The following is a 27,516-nucleotide window of genomic DNA, read 5'->3' on the forward strand; positions in this document are numbered from 1 at the left end:
ATCTTTCTTAGTGGTCAACACCTGTCAACCAACTACGTCTTTATTTCCCAAGGGATTGTCGCTGTGACACTTATTTGACTGACCTGCAAAACACACACAAACATTATATTTCTCACAATTTTAATAAATAATCAAACATTCAATTTATCTACTGTACTGTATATGGTCAGGGAAGGGGGTAGAAGGTTGTTACATATACCTTGTAAAGCTGCTGAGGGGTATCTTGTGTCACGTAGGAACAGCGTAAGTTGCTCTACGAGTAAACTTGTAAAGATTTGACTGGGCCTTTGAAACAAATTTTTTTAACCAATTCCGTAAAATATTCCTTGACTTGCTGCCACCATGTACACTACACACTTTCTTAGTAAGGTACGGGGGCTTCTCGTTCATGATTTGTAAGCTTAGTATCGTACCATCCTTAGTAACGTCCCTGTAACATTACATACCTCTCAGGCATCTGGCACTGTTGCTGCTACAGTGGCTGTCATGCGTGCACACACACACACACACACACACACACACACACACACACACACGCACACACACACACACCCACACACCCACACACACACCCACTCACCCACACACACACCCACAAACCCACCCACCCGCCCACCCACACACACACACACACACACACACACACACACACACACTCACATACACGAGCACACTCTGTACATTATAAGATGTGATTGTTTGCTGCAGCCCAGCTCCACAATTGTATTTTCATAGGTTGTTCTACGCCCCCCGGAGCTGCTAGTGACCCATGCTTTGCCATCTTCCTCTAGCAGTGCATTCTATGTAGCCAAGAGTCGCCATTTACTGTGAAAGTTCTATCTATGGCCCTTCCTCTGCTATCTCGTTGTCATAGTAACCCAGAGACGCCATCTTGCTCTGGTAGTTCCTTACAGATATCCCAGAGTCCCGTTTACTGAGAAAGTTCGATGTCTGTTCCCCGTTCCACCATCTTCCTCTCATAGTTCGTTCTACATACCCAATGAATTTACATTGTATAAACTGGTGAGTGGCCCTCTTCTAGTTTGCAAGACACATGCAAGTTACCATCCCTACGCTACTGTGCTGACTTCGTCTTTTGCTGATAACGCCAATTTATTTTGCTTTATGGTGAAAACTGTATGCAGCTGGGATCGACTTATGTACTTAAGAGACGATTTATCAACTTGATTTAATATACATTCTCAGTAATCATCAATGTGTAATTCCTTTGATGATGGATATTTCACACTCTCTGTTTTATGCATTGTGCATCGTGTTTCAGTTTCAAGACCATACATATTTGTATTCAGTCTTGTGAATTCTGTAATAATGCCCTTTGGTAACATCTTTCATTAAACACACTTCCATTTATTGACACATAAGGTGCAATAAATGTTGTTATCGGTGTTACCAGAAGTGTGAAACCACCTACGCACATCACCTTTCAAATCAACTGTAAAGGGCTGGAACAGTGGCCTCTACAGTCATCAGCACGGCATCATGAAGAATGCAGTGGTGAGGATCTGTCAGACGCCCGAAAGTGTTAGTGAAACTTTGCTGTCAGTTTACACACTTATTGTCCGCAGCTCGTGGTCGTGCGGTAGCGTTCTCGTTTCCCACGCCCGGGATCCCGGGTTCGATTCCCGGCGGGGTCAGGGATTTTCTCTGCCTCGTGATGGCTGGGTGTTGTGTTAGTTAGGTTTAAGTAGTTCTAAGTTCTAGGGGACTTATGACCACAGCAGTTGAGTTCCATAGTGCTCAGAGCCATTTGAACCATTTGAACACCAACAGAGCGAATGGTCGATGACCCAGTCGCAGCTCAAACACAGCCAGTGCTGGCTGGTGGCCTGCTGCAGCTCTGCTATCTAATTTCTAGGGCGTCTCCTGGACGTCGAAGAGAAGTCCAGGAAAGGTGCCCACCAGCTCTGCATGAAGTGGCCGTAGTCATGAACAGTTATGTCACAGCCTCTTCGCGACGTCAGTGTCCGCCCATAGCTGCGAGTTGGGGGGGATGGGAGGCGGGAGTAATTACTGTGCTCCCACGGAACGACGGTCGTTGATCAGCTCACTACCTAGGACCTAGGGACCTTCAGTGACCTGCAGCGTCCTGATGTTGGAAGGCACTAAAGTCTTCCCATCAGCGTAGGCAAGGATGGGGCAGCACCCGTTGTTGGCAGCAGAGTCAACCAGATCTAATTAAAAGTGGCACCGTAGATTATAGTCATCTCAGGAGAGTGGATGGAGCAATCGGAACTTGTTAGCTGCAACACTGAGAAACTAGTTCTACAAGTCAGGGTACTTTTACTTGTCTCTATGCTGTTCATTTTCGGAACACAACCTACGACCTGCTTAGAGACAGAAGTGATGACACTTTCTGCAGGACCTGACCATAATGTTGCAGGTCATTGCTCAAGCACGTACAGTCCAAGCTGTTACTGATTTGTTTGACTGCTGGGGCTTCTAAGTGCTATACCACCTACTGCACTCCCCTGACTTAAGCCCTCGCGAGTTCAACTCGATTTCTAATCTGGAGGAAACACTTCACGGCATTCACTTCAGAACTGCTACAAATTCGTCGGGCAATAGACCGCACCGCTCGAACTGTCAACACAACTGGCACTGCTAAGAGTATCCTACGACTTGCACATCGTTGGCAACGAGTTTTACACAATGCTGGTGACTACTTTGAAGGTCAGTAAAACTTTGAAAAACGTATCTATTTTGTACGAGCAGTAAATAAACAGTTGCCACTATTAAAGTTCCAAACCCCGTACATCGTGTACCTGTTGATTTTCTATTAAATGGATCTGAAATATCCAGTCCTAGCATTTTGAATTATTTCGACGCTTTTGGTAGCCTTCGTAACGTAATTGGTCAGTGACTAAAGTCATCCCATTACCCAAAAAGTATGCAATTCCTAACATATTGCTCGACATCCTGTTCCCTTGTCCTCCACCAAAACTTTTCAGCCACTTGCCAGTTACCTCCTTTACGACATCCATGACCCACCGCATCATGAACTGTGGCTGTCACTTGAATGCTTGGTGGTCGACAACTGCTGCCTGTACTTTTTGCCACTTGGCAACACTCCTGCCTAGTTCTAGTAGAACTGCAGTTTTCTTTCTTAAATTATTGGTGTTACTTTGCTTTTTCCCTGGTGTATGGTCCACCTCATAATCGAATTCGTTTAACTTCAGTGCTCACCTTGTTAACCTACTGGAAGGGTCTTTAACCACATTAACGCGACATCATCTCTCACTGCCTTAAACATTTGACCACACAAATAACAATGGAAGTAGGAAAACTTGGCCGGCCGGGCTGGACGAGCGGTTCTAGGCGCTACAGTCTGGAACCGCTACGGTCGCAGGTTCGAATCCTGCCTCGGGCATGGATGTGTGTGATGTCCTTAGGTTAGTTAGGTTTAAGTAGTTCTAAGTTCTAGAGGACTGATGACCTCCGAAGTTAAGTCCCATAGTGCTCAGAGCCATTTGAACCAGTTTTTAGGAAAACTTGTAGATAAGTGCTAACATTTACTTCTATATAGTGGAATAATTTCGCTCTGCTTTGTTCAATTCTTTGGATGCGTATCTACTAGACGTTCCTTGTTATCTATTCTGTGACTGAGAATGCTCCACGCTTGCATTACAGAACGAAATGAAATCCTTTACGAAGCTTGGAAATACTAATTCTGGGCCCGACGTCAGTGTGTTTCAAGATTTCAAATGCTGACTGCCAGTTGGTGTACCATTCAAATTTTGCTCATTTCTTTAATAATCAGTTCAGAGGCTCGGAAATTACGGCAAAATTCTTTACAAATTTCCTATAATAATTACAGAGGACTAAAAAATGACTGCAACTGTTTCACTGTGGGAAGAAATGCTGTTCACAGCCTTGTAAACATTTCATGCTACATTCCTCCATGTTCTGTGGTTTAATCCAAATAGACCAAGCTTTCGCCTCAAGGTAACCCACCCAACAGTCGTTGAAAATTAGCTGGGACATTCTTGAGCCCAAACAGCATTCGCTGGTATTGAAAATGGCCCCATGGGACAGTAAAAGCTGTCTTCGGATTGTACTCCGGTGCTACTTCCAGTTGGTGATATCCACTCTTCAAATTCATTGTTGAAAACTATTAGCACTAACCAAAGTTGTCCAGAGTCTCCATTACGATCGGTATTGGTTATGCATCGGTGATAGTTTTTCCACTGGGGATTCGATAGTCACAGCAAAAGCTATATTTATTACTGCCATCCTATGACTTTTTTGGAACCAAGGCGACCAATGCTGCCCATGGCCTGTCACTATTATTAATATCCCATCTGCTAGCTGTTGGTCAATAAATCCTTCCTTCAATAGTTGCATACATCTCTCGACCCTGTACTGGTTTACTATATACTGGAGCGTTGTTTCAGTTTGGTATCCTGTGTTACGTGCCTGGCGTTGCTGTTAATGGACCGCTTGGATCAAATAACTCTTTAAACTGCAGTAATGAGGTTTCCATTGCTTTCGTACCGCTTCCTTGTAAGTACTTTACTTTCTCACATGATGCAGACGCATCGACGGTTTGCTTGCGGCAAACGTCCTCACTTGGCCTATGCATAACGTCCTCACTTGGCCTATCCATATCATTCTCGTCTAGAATATCTAAATTAGCAATCAGTAAAATCTTTAGCAAGTTGACTTTGTGCATGTCAAAATTATCAAGACTAACCAGAACCATTAAACATCTGTCCATGTTATTGATGCATACTACGCTTCTGCTTTCCAATGGCTCTGCAGCACATGACACTTCCTTCTGTAAATCAGTATCTTCACTAACCCAGACCAACTTCCCTGTGCCTCTCGGTATGCTGTCATGATAACTGATCTGCAGCGTATGTCACCACAGTTTATTTGGTAACACCTAGATGATCACTTAACCTTGTGACACTTTTTGTCGTTGGCGTTAGGTGAAACATTGTCCCATTGTCCTGCTGAGTGCACCTGTATACTGCGAAAGATCAATTTTTACATGATGTTTGTCTAGAAAGTCAAGTCCGAAGATAGCACAGTACACCCCACCAACATATAGAAAAACTTCCATATGCTCCTGAAAACTCTTAGTTCCATTAGAGCAGAGCAGCGTTGTCCCAAGTGACGACATGTCACTGTCATTACCCCACATAAGCTATATTGTGGAGACTTTACTTACTTTCTGCCCAAGAGATCCAGACTGATGATCGACACGTGAGCACCTGTAACCACCAAAAAAAGATGTTCCTTGCCGTTTAATGTGCCTAGCAAGCAACATTCCATCTCTGCATACGTTTCTGCAGTACTCCGTTCCACTGGGAATGCTTCCGACAATGAGGCACCTCCATTCATGTGTATCAAATGGCCACTTGAATGTTGTTTATCTCATCTTTTGCTCTGGAAATCACGCGCCTTATGTCTGACCTCTCCATATACATAACATTCCAGCTGGCGACATTGGTTTCTGGTGTGGCCTGTATACCCATGCCTACAACACTTTACCTCGGAGTAGGAAACATTATGCTCATTCTGTCTCCCATTACCAATGTCGGTTTCTTTCAGCTGTTCGGAGATCCTAATAGCAGCAGCAAATCATTTGGGTTCTCCATCCTGAATCTTCTTGACATCTCCGCAGAAATACCGCCCACAAATACAGCTAAATCCTTGTTCTCCACCTCAAGTACGATGACCCTGTCAATATTGCATTCTGTTTAACTCATAAGTTGTGTGGTCATTTCGCGTGCATGCGTGTTCGACAGTTTTCGTTGTTATCCACATTCATTTATTTTAATCATTGTTAGGGCGCTGATAACCTCGCCGTTGGGCACCCATAAATTCCCAAACCACACACACACAAGTTTGTGCTTATATCTTCCTGATTCTGTCAGAGAAGAGGTCCGCGGATTCACTGTGTTTCTGCAACAACCCACTGAGCTTCTCCCTGAAAATCTTCGCTGTGTTTTATTTACGATAGTGCTGGACGAGTCCATAACACAGTTTATTATAAGTTACCGCCTTACTTAGTGTCTCCTAGTACTTGTGTCACTCGATGACCGTAAACCGTTTTATCTGGCCAGTTTCCTAAATAGGCGGAAGCCATCACATCACTAATAAATATAGATATCCCTTGTAGAGTTATCTGTTAGCTGCTACGGGATCAATGGAACGGACGGCTATATTAAATAAGGTTTCAGGTTCTCGTGCGTCAGATGCTACTTGCGCGCCAGCCTTAAAATTTTAGATCCGTCCACGGTTTCTTATATGAGGCTGTCGTATGCCCCTCTTTACATTTATTTACGAGTATTTTACACGTCTAGTTCGGTAGGGCCAAACTGAGAAGCAAATCTCAAAGGTCATGGAACGTGGCAGTACATAAAATTACAACATGAAAGCAATGACTGATAAAATAAAATGTTTATGAATCCAAAAACACAAGCTATAAGTTTATATAAAAGCAATCAACAATATAACACAGGAATCAGCTTAATTTTTCAAGGACTCCTCGACAGAATAGGAGGGACCCACGAGGAAACTCTTCAGTTTCGATTTGAAAGCGCGTGGATTACTGCTAAGATTTTTGAATTCTTGTGGTAGCTTACTGAAAATGGATGCAGCAGTATACGCACACCTTTCTGCACAAGAATCAAGGAAGTGCGACCAAATGCAGATTGGATTTCTGCCTAGCATTAACTGAGAGAAAGCTGCTAATTCTTGGGAATAAGCTGATACTTTTAACAAGAAATGACAGTAAAGAATATACGAGGGCAGTTCAATAAGTAATGCAACACATTTTTTTTCTCGGCCAATTTTGGTTGAAAAAACCGGAAATTTCTTGCGGAACATTTTCAAACATTCCCACTTCGTCTCGTATAGTTTCATTGACTTCCGACAGGTGGCAGCGCTGTACGGAGCTGTTAAAATGGCATCTGTAACGGATGTGCGTTGCAAACAACGGGCAGTGATCGAGTTTCTTTTGGCGGAAAACCAGGGCATCTCAGATATTCATAGGCGCTTGCAGAATGTCTACGGTGATCTGGCAGTGGACAAAAGCACGGTGAGTCGTTGGGCAAAGCGTGTGTCATCATCGCAGCAAGGTCAAGCAAGACTGTCTGATCTCCCGCGTGCGGGCCGGCCGTGCACAGCTGTGACTCCTGCAATGGCGGAGCGTGCGAACACACTCGTTCGAGATGATCGACGGATCACCATCAAACAACTCAGTGCTCAACTTGACATCTCTGTTGGTAGTGCTGTCACAATTGTTCACCAGTTGGGATATTCAAAGGTTTGTTCCCGCTGGGTCCCTCGTTGTCTACCCGAACACCATAAAGAGCAAAGGAGAACCATCTGTGCGGAATTGCTTGCTCGTCATGTGGCTGAGGGTGACAATTTCTTGTCAAAGATTGTTACAGGCGATGAAACATGGGTTCATCACTTCGAACCTGAAACAAAACGGCAATCAATGGAGTGGCGCCACACCCACTCCCCTACCAAGAAAAAGTTTAAAGCCATACCCTCAGCCGGTAAAGTCATGGTTACAGTCTTCTGGGACGCTGAAGGGGTTATTCTGTTCGATGTCCTTCCCCATGGTCAAACGATCAACTCTGAAGTGTATTGTGCTACTCTTCAGAAATTGAAGAAACGACTTCAGCGTGTTCGTAGGCAAAAAAATCAGAACGAACTTCTCCTTCTTCGCCCGCATCTCGTGGTCGTGCGGTAGCGTTCTCGCTTCCCACGCCCGGGTTCCCGGGTTCGATTCCCGGCGGGGTCAGGGATTTTCTCTGCCTCGTGATGGCTGGGTGTTGTGTGATGTCCTTAGGTTAGTTAGGTTTAAGTAGTTCTAAGTTCTAGGGGACTGATGACCATAGATGTTAAGTCCCATAGTGCTCAGAGCCATTTTTTTCTCCTTCTTCATGACAACGCAAGACCTCACACAAGTCTTCGCACCCGAGAGGAGCTCACGAAACTTCAGTGGACTGTTCTTCCTCATGCACCCTACAGCCCCGATCTCGCACCGTCGGATTTCCACATGTTTGGCCCAATGAAGGACGCAATCCGTGGGACGCACTACGCGGATGATGAAGAAGTTATTGATGCAGTACGACGTTGGCTCCGACATCGACCAGTGGAATGGTACCGTGCAGGCATACAGGCCCAATTTCAAGGTGGCGTAAGGCCGTAGCATTGAATGGAGATTACGTTGAAAAATAGTGTTGTGTAGCTAAAGGATTGGGGAATAATCTGGTGTATTTCAATGCTGAATAAAACAACCCCTGTTTCAGAAAAAAATGTGTTGCATTATTTATTGAACTGCCCTCGTATATATCGAGAGGCCAATGTCAGAATACCCAGACTGAACAGGTGTCGACAAGAGGTTCGCGAATTTACACCACTTATTGCCCGAACCGCGCGTTTCTGAACCAAAAATATCCTTTGAGAATGGGAAGAGCTACCCCAAAATATAATACCATACGTCATAAGCGAATGGAAATAAGCAAAGTAGACTAATTTTTGTGTCGAACTGTCACTTACTTCAGATACCCTTCGAATAGTAAAAATAGCAGCATTAAGTCTTTCAACAAGATCCTGAACGTGGACTTTCCACGACAGTTCACTATCTATCTGAACACACAGAAATTTGAACCGCACAGTTCACTAATCATATGCCCATTCTGAGAAATTAAAATGTCGGGTTTTGTTGAACTGTGGGTTGGAAACTGTAAAAAATGAGTCTTACTGTGATTTAGCGTTAGTTTATTTTCTACAAGCCATGAACTTATGCCATGACCTGCAGTATTTGAAACAGTGCCATTGTTGCACACAACATCCTTTACTACCAAACTAGGGTCATCAGCAAACAAAACTATTTTAGAATGACCTGTAATACTAGAGGGCATATCATTTACATAAATAAGGAACAGGAGTGGCCTAAGCGCTGATTCCTGAGGCTCCCCCCATTTGACGGTGCCCCACTCAGACCCCAGATCATAGACATTCTCTACACTGTGGATAATGACCTTTTGCTGTCTGTTGTTAAAGTAAGAGGTGAACCAGTTGTGAGCTACTCCCTGTATTCCATAATGGTCCAACTTCTGGAGCAATATTTTGTGATCAGCACAATCAAAGGCCTTAGCTAAATCAAAAAAGATGCCTAGCGTTCAAAACTTTTAGTTTAATCCATCCAATGCCTCACAAAGAAAAGAGAATATTGCATTTTTAGTTGTTAAACCATAGCAAATTATGTGAAATAAAATGACAAATTATCCTTGCATACACAGCCTTTTCAATAACGTTAGATGGCAAAGAAATAGGTCTAAAATTTTCTAAAATATCCCTTTTTCCCTTTTTATAAAGCGTCTTTACTACGGAGTACTATAATCGTTCAGGATATTGACCATTCTTAAAGGAAAAATTACAAATATGGCTACGTACAGGGCTAACATGTGTAGCACAGAACTTAAATATTGTGCTAGGTACTCCATCATATTCATGAGAGTCGTTAGTCTTCAGTGATTTAATTATTGACTCAGTCTCTCCCGTGTCAATGTCACAGAGGAGTATTTCAGACATCAGTCTCGGAAAGACATTATCGAAGAGAGTTATATGTTTCCCTGTAGAAACTAAGTTTTTATTTAATTCGCAGCAATGCTCAGAAAGTGATTGTTAAATACTGTACATATATCTGACTTCTCAATAACAGAAATATTTTTAGTACGAACCGACTTTATATTGTCAACCTTGTGCTGCTAATCAGACACTCCCTTCACAATTGACCATATTGTTTTAATTTTATTCTGTGAATCAGCTATTCTGGCTGCGTACGACATACTATTTGCCTCCCTAATAACATTTTAAGCACCTTACAATATTGTTTGTAATGAGCTACTGTAGCTCGTTTGTAACTATTTCTGACATTTTGGTATAATTCCCAGTTTGTTCTACATGATATCCTTATCCCACTGGTCGGCCACCCACTGCTAGTATCCTGTTTAGAACGTTCTAAGCAACTTTCAAAGAGCATGAGAAATTTGTTAAGGAAAGCATTATGTTTGTCATCTAAGTTATCGACACCATAAACATCCTGCCACTCTTGTTCCTTAATGAGGTTTAAAAAACTCTCTATTGCCGTTGGATTAGCTTTTCTACATAGTTCGTAATTCTACATAACATTTGTTTGAGTACAAAAACCTTTTAGTGTTAAAATTTGTGCACCATGGTCTGAAAGGCCACTCACCCTTTTACTAACAGAATGCCCGCCTAGTAATGAAGAATGAATAAAAATGTTGTCTATGGCTGTGCTACTGTTCCCCTGCACCCTCGTTGGAAAAAACACAGTCTGCTTCAGATCATATGAATTTAGGAGATCTGTTTTACTTTCTAAGTGTTCTGCCAATAAACTGCATACTTTGGTTTGCTTTCCCCACAACATCATCTATGTGATCGTTCCAGGTTAAGTTATTCGTAATTGTAATACCTAAGTATTTAGCTGAATTTACAACCTGTAGATTTGTGTGGTTTATCGTGTCACCTAAATTAGGCTGATTTATTTTAGTACTAATGTGTACGGTTCCTCACTTTTCGTCAAAGTCAAATGCCACTTCTCGCATCATACAGATATCTTGTATAAATAATTTCGTAATTGGTTTTGCTCATCTGATGACTTTACAACGCGATAAATGACAGTGTGATCTGCGAGCAGTCTATAAGGGCTGCTCAGATTGTCTCATATGTCGTTTATGCAGGTCAGGAACAGCAGAGGGCCTATAATAGCTCCTTGGGCAACGCCATCTATTACTTCTGCTTTGCCGGCGGGGTGGCCGAGCGGTTCTAGGCGCTACAGTCCGGAACCGCGCGACCGCTACGGTCGCAGGTTCGAATCCTGCCTCGGGCATGGATGTGTGTGACGTCCTTAGGTTAGTTAGGTTTAAGTAGTTCTAAGTTCTAGGGGACTGATGACCACAGCAGTTAAGTCCTATAGTGCTCAGAGCCATACTTGTGCTTTACTCGATGACTTTCCGTCAGTCAATACGAATTGTGACCTTTCTGACAGGAATTCACTAGTCTAGTCCCACAACTAAGGTGATACTCTATGGGAACGCACTTTGACTAGAAGTTGGTTGTGAGGAACGGCGTCAAAAGCCTTCTGAAAATCTAAAAATATGGAATCAATTTTGATATCCTCTGTCGATAGTACTCATTAATTCGTGAGAATAAAGAGCTAGTTGTGTTTCACAAGAACAGTATTTTCTGAATCCGTGTTGGTTATTCGTCAATAAACCGTTTTCTTCGAGGTGATTCATAATGTTCGAGCACAGTATACGTTATAAAACCCTATTGCAAATCGACGTTAATGATATGGGTTTGTAATTTATCGGATTATTTCTATTTATTTTCTTGAGTATTGACTTGTGCAACTTTGCAGTCTTTGGGTACGGATCTTTCTACGAACTATCGGTTGTATATCATTCCTAAGTATGAAGCTATTTTATCAGCATATCTGAAAGGGACGTGATTGGTATACAATCTGGACCGGAAGCCTTGACTTTCTTAAGTGTTTTAAGCTGCTTCGCTATACCGACGATATCTACTTCTAAGTTATTCATGTTGGCAGTTGTTCTTGATTCCAATCCTAAAATATTTAATTCGTCTGTTTATGTGAAGGAATTTCGGAAAAATGCTTTTCGTAAGTCTGCTTTAGTGTCACTGTCATCAATAACTATTGATTACCGCGCAGTGAAGGGACTGAATGCGCCTTGCCACTGGCGTACTTCACTTACGACCAGAATCTCTTTGTGTTTTCTGCCAGGTTTCGTGAAAGAGTTTGATTGTGGAATCTATTAAAAGCATCTCACACTGAAGTTCGCGCTAAATTTCGGGCTTCTGTAAAACTTTGCCAGTCTTGGGAAATTTGCGTTCTTTTAAATTTGGCAGCAACAGACAAGGAACGGGTCCGTATCCTGCTCTGCATCCACGTCCGCCTAATCAATATCTGTAACCACCGCGCATGAGCAGGACGAGCAGTCAGCCACCACATTGCCTTACCCCGAGATACGGCGAATATCGGTGGAAAAGTGTGCAATGATTTCGGCGTGGTGCAGCTGCCGTGGGGAGTTAAGCTCTCTAACTCATTTGAAGAAAGATGTCAGCGGTTTATTATTGGTGAAAGTAGAAAAAAACCTGACCTTCCAACCACGGGCGAAAATTATAAAGCAGGCCCGCAATAGCTGCAATGTAATTATCAGTCTTTATTTCACGACAGATCTGTTTTGGCTTTCATTGCCATTTTCAAGTAACCTGCGAATACATTGTTGGTGAGATAATTTGCGTATATATAATACATCTCGCACATTTGACTGATTACATATTGCTACTTAGATGTAGGTGACCTTGATATCCATATTACATCCATAGTAAACTGTCACGCAATTGTCAGTGCTCACTTGCTGGTAAAATAACGTAATTGTAATATTTTTTGGGGTTGAATACGTTTTGACAATATTTTGACAGCTCTCTTACTATGATATTATATGTGTACAAAGTATATGTAAATAGATAGCGATGATGTAATTTCTCACTGGTTGGATTTCAGCGTAGGCTATCTATGGTTACTGTGTGTTATTATTTTTATTTTATACCTCTTCGTGTTCTTTGTTTGTATATACATTTCTAATTGTTCAAGAATGTTCATAAGGGGACCTTTGGCTATCCTATAAAGTATTTGCAACGCATTTTCAATGTTAACAACTTTGTGGTGTTGATTTTTCAGATGGAGAAAGAAGTTGGGTTGATTACTGTCGCTGTTTCTGATGTTGTCTCTGAATCTACCTAAAGAACTATTGAAAAGCTGGAGCACGAAAAAGAATAAAATTAAAAACAAATACCACACAGTAACCAAAGATAGTCTATGTCGAAATCCAACCAGTGGGAAATAACATCATCTCTGTCTATTCGCATATACTTTGTAAACACAGAACTTCGTAGTAACAGAAATGTCAAATTACTGTCAAAACACATTCAATATATAACAGGTATTGGTTACGTAGTTTTACCAATAGCTGAGCACTGGCAGTTACGTAACAGTTTGCTATCGATGTAATATGCACATTAAGTTCACCTACACATAAGTACTAATATGTAATCAATCAAATGTGCAAGGTGTATTATGTACATAAATGATCTCACCTACACTGTATTCGCAGACTACTTGGAAATGACAACGAAAGCCGAAACAGAGCTGTCGTAAAATAAAGACAGATAATTACATTGCAGCTATTCTGGACCTTCTTCATAACAATGTCATTTTCTAAATATCTTTATGATGCAGGCCCAAATGAGCAATAAAAAAATGGACGAAAATGTTTCGCCGCTAAATAAATAGCTAGAAGCTCTCGGACAAGGGGCTCCATAATTGTTGCTGGACTGAGACGTTATTGTAGAAGAAAGCCAATGGCTGCCACTGTCTAGATATTGACTGCTGTAAGACCGCTCCTATTGCTGTTTGGTTAGCATCCACCATTAGGGCGATGGGAGCATTGGCAATTGGATGTGCCGATAATGAAGCCTGAGCGGGTGCACTTCTTAAATCCTCGTAAGCTGTCTATACCACTGCAGACCAAGAAATCTTCTTCTTGCCTGACTTGTTTCCGTCCTTCAGGAGGTTGTTGAGAAACTCTTGAATTTAAGTCGACATTGTTATGTGTCTACGATAGTAGTTCTGCATACCTACAAACCGCCGAAGCCCTTTTAAAGTATCAGGAAGGGGCATCTGCACGATATCGGATACTTTCTCAGGTGTAGGTGACATGACGTTGCATGATACCACGTATCGCAGGAAAAGAATTTCCTCCTCCATAAAAAACATATTTATTGACATTAATCATAATCCCATAGTTTTCCAATCTATGAAACACCGCACGCACATGATCCACATGTTCTTCTTGTGTTGAGGAAAAATTTGAATGTCATAAACGTAACAGAAAACAGAAGAGAGACCGTGGAGTATCTTGTGCCACGTCTGAGCAGCGTTTCATGGACCAAACGGCATCACGTTTTGCTCAGATAATCCGAATCGAGATGTTATAGCAGTTTTCTACTTGTCTTTAGAGGCCATTGGATTCTGTGCAAAAGCTTCTGTACAATCGAGCATAATAAGGAGACGCGCATCCGCCAAGCTCCTAGTAAAATGTGTTGCATTTAGTACTGGGTACCTCTTAGGTATCGTGCGAGAGTGGGTAAAATATTCCGGAGGTACAATAGTCCCCCATTCGGATCTCCGGGCGGGGACTACTCAAGAGGACGTCGTTATCAAGGAAAAGAAAACTGGCGTTCTACGGATCGGAGCGTGGAATGTCAGATCCCTTAACCGGGAAGGTAGATTAGAAAATTTGAAAAGGGAAATGGATAGGTTAAAGTTAGATATAGTGGGAATTAGTGAAGTTCGGTGGCAGGACGAACAAGACTTTTGGTCATGTGAATACAGGGTTATAAACACAAAATCAAATAGGGGTAATGCAGGAGTAGGTTTAGTAATGTATAAAAAAAATAGGAGTGCGGGTAAGCTACTACAAACAGCATAGTGAACGCATTATTGTGGCCAAGATAGACACGAAGCCCACGCCTACTACAGTAGTACAAGTTTATATCCCAACTAGCTCTGCAGATGATGAAGAAATTGAAGAAATGTATGATGAGATAAAAGAAAATATTCAGGTACTGAAGGGAGACGAAAATTTAATAGTCACGGGTGACTGGAATTCGAGAGTAGGAAAAGGGAGAGAAGGAAACATATTAGGTGAATATGGATTGGGGTTAAGAAATGAAAGAGGAAGCCGCCTGGTAGAGTTTTGCACAGAGCATAACTTAATCATAGCTAATACTTGGTTCAAGAATCATGAAAGAAGGTTGTATACATGGAAGAATCCTGGAGATACTAAAAGGTATCAGATAGATTATATAATGGTAAGACAGAGACTTAGGAACCAGGTTTTAAATTGTAAGACATTTCCAGAGGCAGATGTGGACTCTGACCACAACCTATTGGTTATGAATTGTAGATTAAAACTGAAGAAACTGCAAAAAGGTAGGAATTTAAGCAGATGGGACCTGGATAAACTGAAAGAACCAGAGGTTGTACAGAGTTTCAGGGAGAGCATAACGGAACAATTGACAGGAATGGGGGAACGAAGTACAGTAGAAGAAGAATGGGTAGCTCTGAGTGATGAAGTAGTAAAGGCGGCAGAGGATCAAGTAGGTAAAAAGATGAGGGCTAGTAGAACTCCTTGGGTAACAGAAGAAATATTGAACTTAATTTATGAAAGGAGAAAATATAAAAATGCAGTAAATGAAGCAGGCGAAAAGGAATACAGACGTCTCAAAAATGAGATCGACAGGAAGTGCAAAATGGCTAAGCAGGGATGGATGGCTAGAGGACAAATGTAAGGATGTAGAGGCTTATCTCACTAGGGGTAAGATAGATACTGCCTACAGGAAAATTAAAGAGACCTTTGGAGAATAGAGAGCCACTTGTATGAACATCAAGAGCTCAGATGGAAACCCAGTTCTAAGCAAAGAAGGGAAAGCAGAGAGGTGGAAGGAGTATATAGAGGGTCTATACAAGGGCGATGTACTTGAGGACAATATTATGGAAATGGAAGAGGATGTAAATGAAGATGAAATCGGAGATACGATACTGCGTGAAGAGTTTGACAGAGCACTGAAAGACCTGAGTCGAAACAAGGCCCCGGGAGTAGACAACATTCCATTGGAACTACTGACGGCCTTGGGAGAGCCAGTCCTGACAAAACTCTACCATCTGCCGAGGAAGATGTATGAGACAGGCGAAATACCCTCAGACTTCAAGAAGAATATAATAATTCCAATCCCAAAGAAAGCAGGTGTTGACAGATGTGAAAATTACCGAACTATTAGTTTAATAAGTCACAGCTGCAAAATACTAACGCGAATTTTTTACAGACGAATGGAAAAACTGGTAGAAGCCGACCTCAGGGAAGATCAGTTTGGATTCCGCAGAAACACTGGAACACGTGAGGCAATACTGACCTTACGACTTATCTTAGAAGAAAGATTAAGGAAAGGCAAACCTACGTTTATAGCATTTGTAGACTTAGAGAAAGCTTTTAACAATGTTGACTGGAATACTCTCTTTCAAATTCTAAAGGTAGCAGGGGTAAAATACAGGGAGCGAAAGGCTATTTACAATTTGTACAGAAACCAGATGGCAGTTATAAGAGTCGAGGGGCATGAAAGGGAAGCAGTGGTTGGGAAGGGAGTGAGACAGGGTTGTAGCCTCTCCCCGATGTTATTCAATCTGTATATTGAGCAAGCAGTGGAGGAAACAAAAGAAAAATTCGGAGCAGGTATTAAAATCCATGGAGAAGAAATAAAAACTTTGAGGTTCGCCGATGACATTGTAATTCTATCAGAGACAGCAAAGGACTTGGAAGAGCAGTTGAACGGAATGGACAGTGTCTTGAAAGAAGGATATAAGATGAACATCAACAAAAGCAAAACGAGGATAATGGAATGTGGTCGAATTAAGTCGGGTGATGCTGAGGGAATTAGATTAGGAAATGAGACACTTAAAGTAGGAAAGGAGTTTTGCTATTTGGGGAGCAAAATAACTGATGATGGTCGAAGTAGAGAGGATATAAAATGTAGACTGGCAATGGCAAGGAAAGCGTTTCTAAAGAAGAGACATTTGTTAACACCGAGTATAGGTTTAAGTGTCAGGAAGTCGTTTCTGGAAGTATTTGTATGGAGTGCAGCCATATATGGAAGTGAAACATGGACGATAAGTAGTTTGGACAAGACGAGAATAGAAGCTTTCGAAATGTGGTGCTACAGAAGAATGCTGAAGATTAGATGAGTAGATCACATAACTAATGAGGAAGTATTGAATAGAATTGGGGAGAAGAGGAGTATGTGGCACAACTTGACAAAAAGGAGGAACCGGTTGGTAGCACATGTTCTGAGGCATCAAGGGATCACAAATTTAGCATTGGAGGGCAGCGTGGAGGGTAAAAATCGTAGAGGGAGACCAAGAGAGGAATACACTAAGCAGATTCAGAAGGATGTGGGTTGCAGTAAGTACTGGGAGATGAAGAAGCTTGCACAGGATAGGGTAGCATGGAGAGCTGCATCAACCAGTCTCAGGACTGAAGACCACAACAACAACAACAACAACAATGGAGATGAGCAACATTGTGAGAACGAGATACAGATCCGTCAGCAATCATCTTGGCAAATTCTTTCTTGGCTGTCCACAGCTTATCTGCAGGTAGACGTCAAGGTCGACTAACCACAGGTTTTCCTTGAATTATCCATTACCGGAACAGAAGCAGAACCATCTTTCAGCAGAAAACATAACAGACCTCCACCCGTCCTACAATGAGCACTCGCTTGACAACAAGGCAGTCGCAAATGGCAGTGGCTTGGGGTCAGTGGAATGCACGTTACAGGTCGTCTGGCTCGGAGCTGTCCTTGTAACCGACTTTCAACAGTTCGTTGTGTCAATGTGGTGCCAACTGCTGCTCAAATTGCTGCTGCAGATGCAGTACGATGCGCCAGAGCCATACGCCGAACACGATGATCTTCCCTTCCGGTAGTGCCAAGTGGTAGTCTGGAGGCCGGCCTTCTAGCAACAGTATATTCCCGTAACCATCGCTCCCAGCAACCATGTACAGTAGCTACACTCCTGCCAAGCCTTTCTGCAATATCGCAAAAGGAACTTCCAGCTTCTCGTAGCCCTGTTATATGGCCGTGTTCAAACTCAGTGAGGTGTTAATAATGGCGTCTTTTTCGTCTTGAAGGCATTCTTGACTAACATCAACTCACCACGTCCAATCTCAAAGGTAACTAGAGCTCACGACCGTTACATCGTGTATTTAAAGCAAATCTGATTTGTATTCTCACAGTGGTGTCAATAGCGGTACTCTTGTGCGACTGACGCGAAATTTGAGTAGACATCATCTTTCCGATGTAGAAACACGCTTACCAACTTTCGTTTATGTCGGGTAACTCCTTCTTGGTGATGGCGAGTTTTTTTTCTTTTTTTTCACTTAAGTCTTTCGTGGCCACTTGTTACGTGATGCCTGCTGGTTTTTATGCCAGAATCTTCGGTCAACGTTTGTTTAACGATTTTTTGACCTTTCGGCAGCACAAGTGCATGGCATTTTCAAAGGTTCACCATCCATTGCTGGTGGTCACCAGAAAGGAGTGGAATAATTATGCGGCTGAAGACCTTCAGCAATTGACGGTGCACCATTGACAATGCTAGCGAAACACCAGAAACATCGTTAAACAAATATCGGCCAAAGAGTCCGAGACAGAAACAAATTTGCTACGAATCTTTGGTAATACCTAAGTAAGCCCCAGAAGTCATTTAGTTCTTTCGTCATTCTCGGATGAAGCAAGAACATCACATTTTCCACCTTCGTCGTGTCTGGAGAGATTCCTTTGTCCATAATGCAATAGTCCCTAACTATCAGCTTTATGTACATAGGCTCTGCCTCCCAAGAAAGACGTCTGTTCTAATCGAGGGCTGGATCACAAGAGAGAGAAACGACTGTATTTTGTTCTGCAGAACCCTCCAGCGTCCACACATGTGACCTGTTTCCCACGCTCGTTATTGGCTGAACCCACAGAATGAATTCACTAGGAATCTCAGCAGAGGGCTGAAGGCATCTCTCGTCAGCAGCTTTAACTAGACAGAACTGCCTCTGTTCTGAAATGCGGGTAGCTTGGGTCACTTAGGCACAGCCAAAATTACTCGAGGAGAAAACTTGTACACATTTGACTAGGATCTTTTAAATAAATTTCCTAAAAATATTCCTCGACTGTCTGCACCTTTCACATTCCTCCCCCTTCAAGAAGAGTGGGGACTAACATCGTTTACAACAAAAAGACCGTTTGCCCTAGCAGGGGCCTTAATGCTATGGGAGGAATCCACTGAAATATTTCATTTACTGTAAGTGGGAGGAGACGTAGATGTAGTCAAGTTTATCAAATTTCATAATGTAAGTAAATAGTAAAATGTAAAATTTTCAATTTTTGTGTAAGGATGTAATATTCTTAGTAAATTAAATGTATTTGGGTGACAATCATAATAAATCAACATGATGCAAACATTAACGCCCAACTTGAGTAAGAACTGAATTAAGTACATTTGTGAACAACAATAACAAAGGTATAATCTTGCTGCATCCTCTGACTATTTTTGATAGTTACGAATTGCACAAAGTTCCACAGACTACAATTATTTAAGGCTATTTCAGTATAATACAGATTTCATTTAGCAAATGCAAGAGATGGTGTACCATAAAACACACAAAAATCGTATTTATGTTAACCTACACTAAAATACAGAAGTACAAAATATTTTCTTATATTACTCAGCACATACTCATTCCGAATAACGGAAAAATTTCTGATTGCTGAATATAAACAGGTGATTGATTTCCTTAGAATCCGAGGAATTTGTGCTCTACCATTATAGCGGTGACATACAGTAATGATACAATAACAGCTCATGAAATATAAGTAGATTGTTCCATTTGAAGAGGTAGTTTTGGTTCTAAGATTAAAAAGAGGTTTCAAAATAGATCCTAAGGTAAATAATTCAAAATCGTAAGTTTAGCTGCTTAAGGCAGTTGAGTAAAAGTAAAATACAGTTCATAAAAGCAATGACTGAAGTATTTAATTTCTAAGTTGATTCCATTGTCATGGATCTAAGAATTTTAGTGATTCAGTTCTACTCTGCAGCAAAAATACAATCTTGTTCTTTTAGAAATAACTAAATTAGTGCCTGTGTATCTGCGGATAAGAATGTTATAGAAACACGATAGTCATTACTTTGTGAACCGCTTGAGACTACTCATTAGGGTTAAAATAGATAAAAAATATATGTAATCTATCTTTAACACATTAATAGATAATTATAGTGGAGAAGTTCGCCACTTCACTCTAAATGGGGATAGGAACAGAAATATGGTACAGTATTTCCTGCGAATTATTTTCATATTTTTCAGATGAAAAACAGGGAGAAAATCCTTTGGTAAGTTTCGGTTCGTTGCAGGATTCCGCCAAAACTGCAATACAATTGATAATTTATCTTTGTCTGAATTGTTAGCCATTTCTCATCTGAAGAAGCTTCATAAATTATGAAGAATGATTAAATTTCTCTTTTTGACGGGTTTAATTCCGCTCTTCTTGCCAAAACACAGTATAAATTGCACAAGCTCACCTAGTAATACCTATTGTGGCAGAATCTTGAAACAGAGTGTCTTATTAAACAAGCGATAGGTGATCAGGGTGTCCATACCTTACAGAAAAACTCATTATCTCGGTTTCCCGTATCATAAGATAAGAAATTTCATGTTTATTTCCATACTAGCAAATCCTCTATTCAATTGTTGCCGAAGAGGCTAAAAAATTGCAGTAATGTATCGAAAAAATAACATAAAAACCATAGCTTCTGCTCTATCGCCATAGATGAAAAAGGTCCATATGTTACCCATATGGCAAAATACTCTCCTCTTTGCATGGTATAACTTACCAAAATCTCGTATCGATATCTCGATTGATTTACGAGACATGAGGTACGTCATGAATATTTCATTCTCGAGCGCGTGTAGCCAGAAGTGTATGTGCTACATAAATTCTATTTTCTCGGGGATTTAAGGCAGATAGAGACCTCCTCCTAAGTCTAAAGAAAAATTCAGTATCTTAGCTAAATTTCATTCGCAGCAATATATGGTGTAATATGCACCAAACGCAAAAGCACAGCGACCCATGTTTTTCATTGCAAATTTATTTTGAATTTCGCGAAGCATCTTACATCAATGAGAATATTACAATCAGTACGACCATCATCGAAATTTTGAGCACGTCACCATGAACATGGCATATGAAGCTATAAGTAACATGAAAATAATTTTTTATTTCAAAGCGTGCGCCTCGATTCTGTTAGCGCAGGGCGTCGCCAACGGGCGCGCCAAAAGGGGGCAAGGTATGTCTCGTTCATTTCAGCTCGCCGGCATGCGCGGGCCCGTGCTGATCGATACCGCCACACGGCTCCCATTGTGAGCTGCCTTGCCTCATTAGGTCACAAGAAGATTTTTTCCGCGCTGGGTCCGTGCGCACCATAACATCTAGTCCCAAACGTGCGGGTTCGCTCGAATAGCCGAGCAATCCAACGCGAGGCTGTGCGATGTGGTTACTCTGCGCCACATGCGCAGACCAGCCTCACGGCTAATGACAGTACATAAGAAAAATGAGTTTACGATTTCCTTGCTGTAAAAAACACTGTCTGTTGATGAAGTAGAGCTACATCATCTCCTGGAGTTAGTTGTTCGGTAGAGATTCTCCTTTTCTTTTAAAAAATTAAAAACCACTTATTTCGGCTTTGAGCGATTTCTTCACCATATAATACATTTCATTCCACTCTGAGGAGGCTAAATGGCACACAAAATTGTGGTTTTTCCTAGCTTGCAGTTTTACGTCCAGATTGATGATGAGGTGTCTATTTTTTCGATATTGGTCACAGTTATTGTCATACTTCATTTCTAAGTAGGCAGTCGCAATAATTTGAAGGATTTATGGTGAAGAATGTGGTCACTGGCTACTTCACGTTTTGTTTGTTTTAGATGATACATTGTTGCGTATTAAATGCAGCCAACATATCGAAATCGTTTTTAAAGCTGAAGTGAAAGCCATATGTAACTACCGTATGGAGAAAATGTAAGTTAAAATATTTTATTTCAGCACACTGGCGCGGAGCACATTGCCTGAACAGCTCATTGTCAGCCGTGAAGAGTTCGTGGAAGCAAAATGGCCATTCCACCGCCAGTATATTCGACCATTCGACACGGAACGTTCATTATGGGCAGACGAGAGGCATCTTTAATGGAAAACTCGTACCCTAAATATCAAATACTGAAGACCCGTTGTCTACGATAAAGGAGTGAAACTAATGTTGTACAGCGGTATTTGGAAAGGCATATTCATGGAAAATTTCATCATATGTATAAAGACCTAGTAAATCTCGTTGCATGTATTATTGCTAAAAATCTTTTCTATTGAATTATAAGCTGTCATTGATGCAAATTACTGCTTTGTAATGGTGAATTTAGGCTCCTACGGCAAAGTGAATGACGGAGATGTTTTTGATGACTGTTCCTTCGGAAATGTCACAGAAATGGGAAGCCTAAAAATACGAAATTTTTTTGCCAGGATCCACTGTCAAGTGTCCAGATGTTTTCCAAGGGATGCAGTATTCCCTCTAAAGGAAAATCTAATGAGGCCTTTTCCTCCAACGACGAAGACTGCAGATGCCGCCAAAGACAGATATAGCTATGGGTCATCTTGGGAAAAATGATGGTAGATTGAACTTTTGATTCTACAGGGTGATGATGTTCCAAATTTTAAGGGGCGATGGAGAAGGGCAAATGTATCAATTCGAGGTAAAGGACCCTGGTCTGGAAACAACCGAATCAAAAGTTATAAGCGAAAATCGTTCTGATGGCTCTGTTAGTGGACCTCTTCTACTGCAAACTCTTTGTTTTCCATATATCTGGAGGTTGTGTGGATCAAAGCAAAAAGAAATTGTCCAAGTAAACAAAGGCTCTAAAATGCATAGCTTAAGAGCTATGAGCACTTGTTCAGTAAAAGTGAGATATTTCGCAAAGGTGAACAAATGTCCATTGCTCTTAAGGCATGCAGTTTAGAACTCATGTTTACTGGTCAGTTTTTTTTCTTGTTTTGGTACATATTACCTCCTCCCAAAACAAGGTAAGTAAAGAGCTTTCAGTAGAAGAGGTCCACTGTCAGGCGTTGCAGAGTGAATTTCGCTTATAACTTTTGACTCGGCCGTTTTCAGAACAAGATCCGTTACCTCAACCTGATATATTTATCCTTAACCATCATCCACGAAAGTTTGTAATATTATCACGGAATCACACTGCATAACATCTAAATTTACATACATCAAAAAAAGTTTTCCATCACCCCAGTTCCCAGAACGCCAGAAGATAGACGTTGACTGTGGATATTGTATCACAGGCACAGTCACCCTGACTGTTCAGAGATGCCACTAAACCCGCCCAAAGATGTAAACAGCCATGCATGAGCAGCGCCTATTAGACGGAGGGGGTCGGACAGCCGACCAGTTCCATTTATTCCACCACGAAGGAGGTACACGGCTTGTGTTGTCTGTAGTTCAACTATGCCTAGGCGGTCAATATCTTGGCTCGATTGCGTCCACATTGTTACTTTGTGCCAGGAAGGTCTCTCAACAAGGGAAGTGTCCAGGCGTCTCGGAGTAAACCAAAGAGATGTTGTTCGGACATGGAGGAGATACAGAGAGACAGGAACTGTCGATGACATGCCTCGCACAGGGCGCCCAAGGGCTACTACTGCAGTGGATGACCGCTACCTACGGATTATGGCTCGGAGGAAACCTGACAGCAACGCCACCATGTTCAATAATGCTTTTTGTGCAGCCACAGGACGTCGTGTTACGACTCGAACTGTGCGTAATAGGCTGCATGAAGCGCAACTTCACTCCCGACGTCCGTGGCGAGGTCGATCTGTGCAACCACGGCACCATGTAGCGCGGTACAGATGGGCCCAACAACAAGCCGAATGGACCGCTCAGGATTGGCATCACGTACCCTTCACCGATGAGTGTCGCATATGCCTTGAACCACACAATCGTCGGAGACGTGTTTGGAGGCAACCCGGTCAAGCTGAACGCCTTAAACACACTATCCAGCGAGTGCAGCGATGTGGAGGTTCCCTGCTGTTGTGGGGAGGCATTAATTATGTGAGGCCGACATGTGGTGGTCATGGAAGGCGCCGTAACGGCTGTACGATACGTGAATGCCATCCTCGGACCGAAAGTACAACCATATCGGCAGCACACTGGCGAAGCATTCGTCTTCATGGACGACAATTCACGCCCCCGTAGTGCGCATCTTGTGAATGACTTCCTTCAGGACAACGACATCGCTCGACTAGAGTGGCCAGCGTGTTCTCCAGACGTGAACCCTATCCAACATGCCTGGGATAGATTGGAAAGGGCTGTTTATGGACGACGTGACCCAGCAACCACTCTGAGGGATATACGCCGAATTGCTGTGGAGGAGTGGGACAATCTGGATCAACAGTGCCTTGATGAACTTGTGGATAGTATGCCACGACGGATACAGGCATGCATCAGTGCAAGAGGACGTGCTGCTGGGTATTAGAAGTACCGGTGTGTACAGCAATCTGGATCACCACCTCTGAAGGTCTCGCTGTATGGTGGTACAACATGGAATGTGTGGTTTTCATGAGCAATAAAAAGGGCGGAAATGATGTTTATGTTTATCTCTATTCCAATTTTCTGTACAGGTTCCGGAACTCTTGGAACCGAGGCGATGCAAAACATTTTTTGATGTGTGTATAATTTTACACAAACCTCTCTAAACCATTGTATGAAAATACAATACAGACTGTGAAAGCTATAACTTTATTTACTCAATATTATCCGTGATCTCTAATCAATAAATGAGGCTGAACTTGCATTTTTCTAGGATATGTACCGAAATATACCAAAAACAGCACAAGGCAAGAGACATAATGCCTCATCACGAGCAACCGTGCAAGTGAGGAAAAATTTTAAATTGTATTTCGAACAAAATTTTATACAAAGAAGGGAAAATACGACGATTATTATCATTTCTGTTTCTATTGTCTTCACTTGATAGATAAATGCATCCATCTACGAGGTAGGAAACCATTCAGAACTGGCACGTAATTGTAGAAAGTCTTGGTCGTAATTTAATTTATTAACCCATTTCGATACATCATCATCATCGCGTTAAACAGAAAAGGAAGAATTACAATATGATATGCCATAGAACAATTATATGCACAATGGTCAGCCGACATCATCAGATGTCGTTGGTAACTAATACATTGCACAAACGACTTTCGAAAAATGTAACTTACAGATCACGCACTGGATATCGATTACGTGCTACATACTTTGGAAACCACGGCGGAATCATACGGGCATAGTATTTTTAAAAAATTATGTCCTGCACAGAATAAAAATAAATTATACTCGTACAACAAAATGTACAGTTTTCATGTAAAATGTTGGATGCTATAATTACTAACATAAAGAAGGTATCAGTAAGGTGATTCACATGAAGCTATGTCACATTTCACGCTCACATTGAAATCGTTTATGAACTAAAGTCATTATTACTGTATTTTATATCTTGCATGTTGTTATAGTTTACGGCTTATTGGTATCTGCTCTCCATTTAGTGATTGTAGAAGCTAACATTCCACATTATCTATATGTTTTGTTATATTATTTACTGTTTTCTGTGCAGCACATAATTTAAAAAAAATACTATGACTGCATGGCTGCTCCATGGTTTTCAAATTGTGTAGTATGTATTCGATATTCAGTGTATGATCTTCATTCTTCATCAGTCATTAATGCGCTGTATTGTGCTGACCAATGCCATCTGGTGATGGCAGTTGTTTTCCTCACCGTTACTGGTCTCTACGTACGTTCAGTTTGGCACTAGGCTACATAAATGTATGAGCTGTTTTCAATACCTGTTGTGTCCACAGCTGCGTGGCTATGTGGCTCGATCTTGTATTTCTTTGGACGTACTGATGGAACGTCGACCTTCTGCATATAATTATTCTGCGACATTTCATATCGTAATTTTTCCTTTCCTTTTTAAGACGGCTATGTTGACACAAGTGACACCCAATCACCTGACCACATTCGAAGTCCGTGAGTTCCGCGGAGCGCCCCATTCTGCTCTCTCAAGGATGTCTAATGACTCTGAGGTCGCTGATATGGAGTACCTGGCTTTAGGTGGCAGCACAATGCACTTAACATGAAAAATGTATGTTTTTGGGTGTGTCTGGATACTTTTGATCACACAGTGTACTTCAAAGCCAACCTACTGTATGTTATAAAGCAGGCATATATGTACACAAATTTATATATACAGATATTTGGTTATCATTACAGTTATCACTACTGCAGAGTGAAAATCTCATTCTGGACTACAGTTCATACCTCAGTTGCAAGAAATACAAAATTAAAAAGCTGTAGGGTGGATGAGAGCAACACATTTGTATATACTTACAGACTGTTATCTTAAACTGCAGTGTATAACTTCTAGGGGTGGAGTTCGTTTTTTTATTTTTGTGAGCAGTCCAAGGATATTATTTAGAAAATGTTTATTGGCTAGCTCCAGTTGTTCTTTTAGAATATATTGAAGTGAGCTGAGGGTGTGAACACGTATTTCTAGTTCCTCTAAGAGGTCAATTTTCTTCCCTTTGTTAGTGATATGTAATACGTGCAAGTTGTCCTTAATGTCAGAAACAGAGTGTCCATATTGGTTAATGTGAGAGGCTATTGCGCATTTATTTAAATTTTTTAGTCTAAAGGCATCCATGTGTTCTCGATATATTATACTGAAGCTTCTGCCGGTCTGTCCAAGATAAAAGCTGGCGCAATTGTCACAGATAATCTTGTAAACTTCTAAGTTTTCTTGCACTGTAATGAATAACATCCCGTTTATAACACATCGCGATGCTAAACACGCATTTTAAGAATATTATGAAGTGTGCCACCGTAACTTAAGTACAATATGTGTATTGTGGTGGACTTCGGGAACATATACAGCGAGCTAGAGAACCAAACGAACCACAACGAAACAAATCGCCATTTACTGTAAAATATGCAAGTGAAAGCAACTATTTTGTATATAAAATGCATGCACTTTAGCGTATTTTTATTAAGGAAACAACTGATAAAGTGACTCTAAATACCCAAAATATTCTTGTGCACTTTGGAACAGACATGTTGTTGATCGTAACATCCATGTAACGAAAAATATTAGCCATCTGAAGATGGGTATGGTAGCTCGAAACCGGTTATGGCACTAAAATAAAATATTTAGAAAGTATTTATGGCTGGTTGCGTCATTTACCAACTGTCCCCTATTTCTTTCCCAGTTCCCTGAACAGAAAAATATTTGGAACAAGCAATGGAATTTTCAACCAAATCACAGTTTTCCAGCTGTGACGATGCTAGACAAGACGTCTTTATACTTATGATGCTTTAATTTTCAACACACTGATGCTAAGATACTAATTCATAGAGTATTACTTTCTGTGAATGTCTCATTACAGTTTTCTTTGGGTAAACATCACGCGACAACACTATATGAACACACCCTAGACGCACGGATCCCATCGCAGCACTGATCACTGATATAGTGCTGCGGCGGAGTCCGCACCAGCAGCGCGTCGCAGCACAAACTCAAACTGCGCATGCGCGAGCAGGCAGCTACGAGCTACGATTATGGGTGGGGGAAGGATGGGTGGGGGGGTGTAGGGGAGGGAGGAGGAGGCTGTTGCTGCAGAAAGCCGCTGTAACACCTTGAGCAATGCACGATTGTGGGTGGGGGG

General features: G+C 41.6%; 1 long non-coding RNA gene across 1 annotated transcript; it reads right to left on the bottom strand.

Moving 5' to 3' along the window:
- On the bottom strand, positions 1-27,297 carry LOC126470463 (uncharacterized). The gene is made up of 3 exons (XR_007586212.1): positions 27,215-27,297; positions 200-430; positions 1-83 (listed from the first exon to the last, which is right to left on the bottom strand). It is a non-coding gene; the product is annotated as an uncharacterized LOC126470463 (long non-coding RNA).
- Positions 27,298-27,516: the final 219 nt, after the last annotated feature.

Source organism: Schistocerca serialis, chromosome 3, assembly GCF_023864345.2.
Source record: "Schistocerca serialis cubense isolate TAMUIC-IGC-003099 chromosome 3, iqSchSeri2.2, whole genome shotgun sequence".
In the NCBI taxonomy this organism is placed as follows: domain Eukaryota; kingdom Metazoa; phylum Arthropoda; class Insecta; order Orthoptera; family Acrididae; genus Schistocerca; species Schistocerca serialis.